Genomic DNA, 7,960 nt, shown 5'->3' with positions numbered 1-7,960 from the left:
ATAGTGCTCGTTTTCTAGGCCACAAACCATGTTATACATGTCAATACTTTAAGTAGTCGAATGCGAGCTTTCCGGTCGCCATCCTAATTTTTCGGTGTCAAAACAATAGAACTACGGTGATTCGTGGACTAGTTCTTTGACATGACGTTGTATCCCGATTTATGGTGTTATTATCGTTATTTGAGTCGAAAACATGAAAAAAAATGTGATTCGTGCACATGTTTAGACTCCAACGTTGTGTTTTATAAATTTTTTTTTCTTTTGAGTTGGAATATCAAATCATGGTGATTCATGTACGATTTTCCGACTCTATAAACCTCAAAATCTCAAATTTTTAAGCTTTAACCCCTCAAAATCTCAAAATCATTTACGATTGTTTCCAGTTTGTTGTTTATATACAAAGATTTATATTTTATCTAACACTAACATCTACTCCTCACTAACTCTAGGATTCACAATCAAAAAGAAAATTTAACTTCACCTTATTCTTATTTTATACACTCTCATATCCATTTCTTTTTTTACCTAAAACTTATTCCATTTCTTTATAATCTTTTAGCATGCCTCCACTAAGACCGCGCAAGAGCACCAACCGACGTATGGCTGCTTTTATCATCAAGCAAATGGCCGCTGTGATTCCCGAACTTGTAACTCAAATCCAAGCTACCCAACCTCCTCCACCGGTTGTTGCACCCGTTGAACCCAAACCCGTATCCTACCCATATAAGCAATTTACTAGTGCTAACCCAACCGAATTCTGGGGTACGAACTGTGCGACTACCTTGTTGCAATGGTTCGAGTCTATGGAGAATGTGTTTAGATATAGCGAGTGCCCCGAAGCGAAAAAGACAAATTTCGCTTCAAGCATGTTTAGAAAAACCGCTCTAACATGGTGGGGTAGTGTTATGCATCTCCAAGGGTCGGAAACGGCTATGGCTCTTCCATGGTCCGACCTCAAGGCACTCATGATGAAGAAGTTTTGTCCCAAACACAAACTTCAAAAGCTTGAGGAGGAATTTTGGAACCTCAAGCAAGATAGTGGTGATAACGCCGCTTACTCACTCCGTTTCCACGAGTTGAGCATTCTCGTCCCTCATTTGGTTACCCCGGCTGAGCGTGAGCTTGACAAATACATTGGGGGTTTACCTATGCAAATCCGGGACTCAGTCATGAGTAGCAAACCCGTGAATCTTGAGGATGCCATTACTCTAGCCGGTGCGCTATCGGAGAATCATGTGAAAGCGGGTACCCTAACCCTCAAGAAACCAAACGAAAAGGCCAAACCCGAGCCCGCACCACAAGCCAAGGTTGAACTCGCACCACAAGCCATTAACTACTCCAACTCTTCCCGTCACAACAATAACAACAAGAAGAAACCCAAAACCAACTACCGAAACTATGCCGTTACCCAACCCCAACCTCAACAACAAACCCAAATTCCACCCCAAACCCGAAAACCCTATACCAGTACCGCCCCACTATGCAACATTTGCCAACTCCATCACCCACCAAACATGCCTTGTCGCCATTGTACCATTTGTAACCGACTTGGTCATCTCAACACCACATGCCGATCCGCACAACGAACCCAACCTAACCAACCAAACCAACCAAGAACTTTTCCCCAAAATACTCAACACCGATATGCACCTTACCCACCAAACCAACCTCAACAACCCCGAGCTTGCTATAATTGCGGTGACCCTAACCATTTCCGCAACAATTGTCCTCGCCTCATCCTTACTAACCAAACCATGACCGCACCTTACTACCAAACTCAAGCTTACCAAGTTCAAACCTACCAACCTAAACTTTCCCAACACAATGCACCACTCATCCAACCCATCCAAGCCATACAAGCACCACCTCCTCCACCACCGCAAGCACCTCAAGTCAACCAAGGCAATCAAGGACGAGCTTTCATGATGAATGTTAATCAAGCTCAAGCGGCAAACGATGTTGTGAATGGTATGTTTTTAGTGAACCAACATTTGGCTTCCATTTTATTTGATACGGGTGCCGATAGAAGTTTCATTTCTTTGAAATTTGAGTCGAAAATTGCTGTGTCTCGAACCAAGCTTTCCCGGTCGTTTTCTGTTGAAGTCGCCAATGGGAACTCCATCACCATAAATTCCGTCGTCTGCGATTGTACTCTCGTTCTTGCTAACCATAAATTCTCCATCGATCTCATCCCGATGCAAATGGGAAGTTTCGATGTCATAGTAGGCATGGATTGGTTATCTTTGCACCGTGCCGAAGTTGTTTGCTTCGATAAATTCATTCGCATTCCGCTTGTTAACGGTAAAATCCTTAAGGTCTTCGGAAAAGCTACTTCGAGAAGGCTTAATCTCATGTCGTGCTCTCAATCGCAAAAATACTTACGCCAAAAGTATGCTCCGCTCCTGGCTCTCTTGGCGACAAAAGACAAAAAGGAAAGGAAAATCCAAGATATTTCTATTGTTCGTGATTTCCTCAATGTCTTTCCCGACGATGTCACCGGTCTTCCACCCGTTCGTCCGATTGAATTTCGAATCAATCTTGTGCCCGGCGCGATGCCTGTGGCCAAGGCTCCTTACCGTTTAGCCCCGTCAGAAATGCAAGAATTATCGAACCAACTCGAAGAACTTTCCAATAAAGGTTTCATTCGTCCTAGCTCTTCTCCTTGGGGCGCTCCTGTTCTCTTCGTGAAAAAGAAGGATGGTTCGTTTCGTATGTGCATCGATTATAGGGAACTTAACAAACTCACTATTAAAAATCGTTATCCCTTGCCACGAATCGACGACCTATTCGACCAACTTCAAGGCGCAACTTGCTTCTCCAAAATCGATCTTCGATCAGGTTATCATCAATTGCGTGTTCGCGAAGAAGACATTCCAAAAACCGCTTTCCGTACTCGATATGGACATTTCGAATTTTTGGTTATGCCCTTCGGGTTAACAAATGCACCTGCGGTGTTTATGGACCTCATGAACCGCGTTTGCAAACCATTCCTCGATAAATTCGTTATTGTCTTTATTGATGACATTCTCATCTTTTCCAAATCCAAAGCCGAACATGAGCATCATTTGCGTTCCACTCTCGAACTTCTTAGAAACGAACGACTTTATGCCAAGTTCTCCAAATGCGAATTTTGGCTGGAGCAAGTTCAATTTTTGGGACATATCGTAAACAACAAAGGTATTCATGTTGATCCCGCTAAAATTGAGGCCGTTAAGGATTGGAAAACTCCAACGACTCCCACGGAAATTCGATCCTTCCTCGGTTTAGCCGGATATTATCGACGTTTCATTCGAAACTTTTCCAAGATCTCTTTGCCTCTTACCTCCCTCACTCATAAAGGAAAACAATTTGATTGGGGTTCGAAGCAAGAAAAAGCCTTTTGTACTCTCAAGGACATGCTTTGCAATGTTCCCATTTTAACCCTTCCCGATGGAAACGACGATTTCGTGATATTTTGCGATGCCTCTCATCAAGGTCTTGGTTGTGTCCTAATGCAACGAGGTCAAGTCATCGCTTACGCATCAAGGCAAATTAAGGTCAACGAGAAGAACTACACGACTCATGATCTCGAACTTGGTGCCGTTGTTTTCACTCTCAAAATCTGGAGACATTACCTTTATGGTACGAAATGTGTGGGTTTTACCGATCATAAAAGCCTTCAACACATTTTTGACCAAAAAGATCTTAATATGAGACAACGACGATGGGCCGAATTACTTAGTGATTACGATTGCGAAATTCGTTACCATCCCGGTAAAGCGAATGTTGTCGCCGACGCCCTAAGTCGAAAGGTTAATGTTAAATCCGTTCTGCTTCTAAGCGTTGTCATTTAAACCGATCTTCAAATTCGAATCTTCCAAGCTCAACGTACCTCCGTTGAAGAAGGTAACATGTATGACGAAATGTCATGTAGAGCCGAACTTCAACTCGAAACCAAACCCGATGGTCTTTTGTACTTTCTCAATCGTTTGTGGGTTCCAAATCGCGATGACCTTCGTACTTGTATACTCGACGAAGCTCACAATTCGCGGTATTCCGTTCATCCCGGTGCGGATAAGATGTATTTCGATCTTCGTGCTACCTTTTGGTGTCCGGGTATGAAAAAGGACGTAGCGTTATTCGTATCTAAATGTCTTACTTGCTCAAAAGTTAAAGCCGAATATCAAAGACCTTTTGGTCTACTCGAGCAACCATCGATTCCCGTTTGGAAATGGGAAGACATTGCTATGGACTTTATCACTAAATTACCCAACACCTAAAAGGGCAACGATAGCATTTGGGTGATCATCGATCGTTTGACCAAATCTGCTCATTTCATTCCGATCCGCGAGAAGTATTCTGTCGAGCAGCTTGCTCAAATCTATGTTCGAGAAATCGTGTGCCGACACGGTTTACCATTGACTATTATCTCTGACCGTGATGCTCGTTATACCTCTCATTTTTGGCGTTCACTTCAAGAAGTTTTAGGAACACGTCTCGATCTTAGCACCGCTTATCATCCTCAAACGGACGGTCAATCCGAACGTACAATACAAACTCTCGAGGATATGCTACGAGCATGTGTTCTTGATTTCGGTGGGAATTGTGATTCTCACATTCCGTTCATTGAGTTTTCTTATAACAATAGCTACCATTCGAGCATTGAGATGGCTCCTTTCGAAGCTCTTTACGGTCGTAAATGTCGTTCTCCGATAAGTTGGAACGAAGTCGGTGAAGCTCAAATCACGGGACCCGAAATGGTTCAAGAAGCCACCGACGTTATTGATCGAATCCGTAAGAACCTCCTAGCCGCTAGAAGTCGTCAAAAGAGTTACGCCGACAAACGGCGAAAACCGATCGAATTTAATGTTGACGATCTTGTCATTCTAAAAGTATCTCCTTGGAAGGGGGTAGCCCGTTTCGGAAAGAAGGGTAAACTAGCTCCTCGTTTCGTTGGTCCTTTTAAAATCCTTGAGCGTGTTGGAAAAGTAGCTTATCGACTCGAACTACCGGAAGAACTTACCGGTGTTCATCCGACATTTCATGTTTAAAATCTTAAAAAGTGCTTAGCCGAGGGTAATCTCCATATACCTCTCGACGAAGTACATGTCGATGAGTCGATGGTCTTGGTTGAACGACCCGTTGAGATCATGGATCGCAACGAGAAGAGAACCAAGCGTAGCCGTATTCGGTTAGTCAAAGTTCGATGGGAATCACGGCGCGGCGCGGAATTCAATTGGGAGCGAGAAGGCAAAATGAAAGAGAAGTATCCACATTTGTTCGCAGCATCGTCTTCGTCTTAATTTCGGGACGAAATTTCCTAAAGTAGGGGATACTGTGACATTCGTCAATTTCGGGTCTTGTTTGTATTCGTTTTTGTATTTGTTTATTATGTAAACCGACCCGATTTGTAAACCGAAGCTTATGTTATAATCTAAATGATGGATTTATGTTACAATATTGTTTCACACTTGTTGGGTCTTGAAAACATTCTATTTTTATTTTTATTTATTATTTATTTATTTATTTATTTTTTTGTTGTTTTGTGTTTTTGTCTTGATCCATTTTGCATGAAAACTCTTGTGTCTCACACACATATTTGACCACCAACATTACCCTATATATACACCACCCTTTCCTCTTCATTTTCCCTTGCTACAACTCCAAAAAAAAAAAAAACTCTCTCAAACATCAAAGATTCAAGGTTATCTTCTTAAGTGTTCTTGAAGGATTTTGGTCTTTCATATTAATTAGTTTATGTAGCCTTGTTAATACTTGTTTATGGTTGTGCAACATATATATAATATACACCCCTTGTTTACCTTTGGTAGTTACTTCTCTGATTCCGGTCGGTGAGGTTTCGGACCCCATAAGGCAAGGCTTCATGGAGGACTTCGTGTCCTTGATATATATACATTTATATAACTTGTTCATACATATTAATCTTGCTTATTTTAGTTTGTTGGTCATGTTTACAAGTTCCATGGTTATGGGTTTTTAATAGTCTATGCTTCGGTTTAACCGTAAATAGCTCTAAACCGTAAACCGAACTTTGTTACTAGTTTTGTTTGTTTAAACATACTTAGTGTTAGATCTAAGTTTCTAAAATCATTTTTACAAATTCTATGGTTATGGGTTTGTAGAAACTTACCTCGGTCTTAACCCAAAACACGATCCGAACTGAAAACCGAACTTTTGTTTAAAGACTTTATTGTTAACTTTTGGTATTTTTTTATTTGTACATTATTATACAAGTTATTTAGTGTTTGGACATGTGGAAACCATCTATGAACTTGTTGTAAGATGGAAACCGAACCAAACCGATTCTTGCTCGCTTAAGACACACAAGTGTGTGTTTTTTTAGCCATCAAGACTTGTATATTTCTTTAAAAATAGTTACAAATTGATTTTTAAATATTTTCTTAAGTACTTGGAAATGTTGGATCCAACTTGATCTCATAACAAAGTTTGGACCGACAAAACCGAACACTCGCTTAACGTGCGTTGTTAGTTCTAAAACAATGGAACTACATACTTGGTTAAGTCTTATTAAATTTTATTGAGTTATCTCATAACATTCAATATTTTGGAAAGTTGACTTTGGGTTTGACCAATTATCAAGACCCGAACCGACAACCCGAACACTCGATAAAAAAACCCGTTTTAGTATCTTTATTCCAAAGGGATTTGCATTCTTGCATTTTACCCACCTTATTACTTAACATAGGTTGAGTAAATATTAAGGTTAGATACTTTAACCCGGTTTCGAGCAAACTTACATTTTTAAAGGGTTATTATTATAAATTCTTAAATAGTCACATTTTTAACCTTGAACTTTAATTATTTACATTTCTCAACATTTATTTTGTTTAAAGACCTTCAAGACAACCTTTCTAAATTCAAGACTTCTTTTCTTTTTAGGCATTGTGCGTTAAACTCGTCGTTACGACATTTTCCATCTTTTATCATCTTTCAAGTTTACTACTTGAAGGTGAGTACTTCATACCACATTTTCCATCTTTTATTTTGGGGGTGACATTTCATACTTATTCAACAAAATGCTTTATATTTGAATCTTAAACCACAAACGTAGTTGTATACTTTACCTAAATAATTGCTCGATTTGGTGTTCTATGCTTATATGCCTATGTGTTTATCGCTTTTGGTTGGTGGAACTATAAAATCCTAGACTGTTTGGCATCCCCTTATAGCAAGGTGTCGTTAACGTAATGCAATTAACGATAACTATAAAATCCTAGACTATTTGGCATCCCCTTATAGCTAGGTGTCGCTAATGTGTTTAGCGATATCTATTTATCCAAATTACCACTTTTATTTATCGTTTCGTATGCAAGTTTTGTGGCTATCTTTATTATATACTAATATGATTAAACTTATGAATTGCTCACCGACCTTTGTGTTGACAAACTTTATTTTATGAAATGTTGCAGGTTTGCATCTTGGTTGATTTATGATTGTGAAGAAAACGGCATCAAAGACCTTAGGATATTAGTAAAAATGAACAATATCAATTTGCCATAATTTGTGATATCTTGTTTATGGTTATTTTATGGATAATTGTTATGTGACATTTTCAATGTTGTGAAATGAAATGAGTTTATTAAATACTGTCACTTTAATTAGTGCCATGTGCTTATGGACAATCGTTACACCTCGGCATGTTCCGCCTCCTTTGGTTGGGGTGTGACATGGGGGTAGCGTATGTATTCTACAAAACTTCAAGTATTTACGATATTGCTTACAAACTACAATTCATTACATGGACTTGTGTGTTTACTTGATTACTTGCTCAGTGGTTGACTCAATAAGTATGATCATGCGCCCTCCTTTGCACTCAGGTCCATTTGTATCGAGTGGAAAAGGGACCTCATATCCGAGTTCGTTGGTAGCCCCAACTGGAAAGGACCTTCATTTGTTCTTTACACTCAGGTCCATTACACAAGTATTATATCAAACTGTG

The sequence above is a fragment of the Bidens hawaiensis genome, unplaced genomic scaffold, assembly GCF_021521415.1.
Source record: "Bidens hawaiensis isolate Kalapana, Puna unplaced genomic scaffold, B.hawaiensis_p1.1 tig00026028_1, whole genome shotgun sequence".
Lineage (NCBI taxonomy): Eukaryota > Viridiplantae > Streptophyta > Magnoliopsida > Asterales > Asteraceae > Bidens > Bidens hawaiensis.
This window is presented reverse-complemented; position numbering follows the sequence as displayed.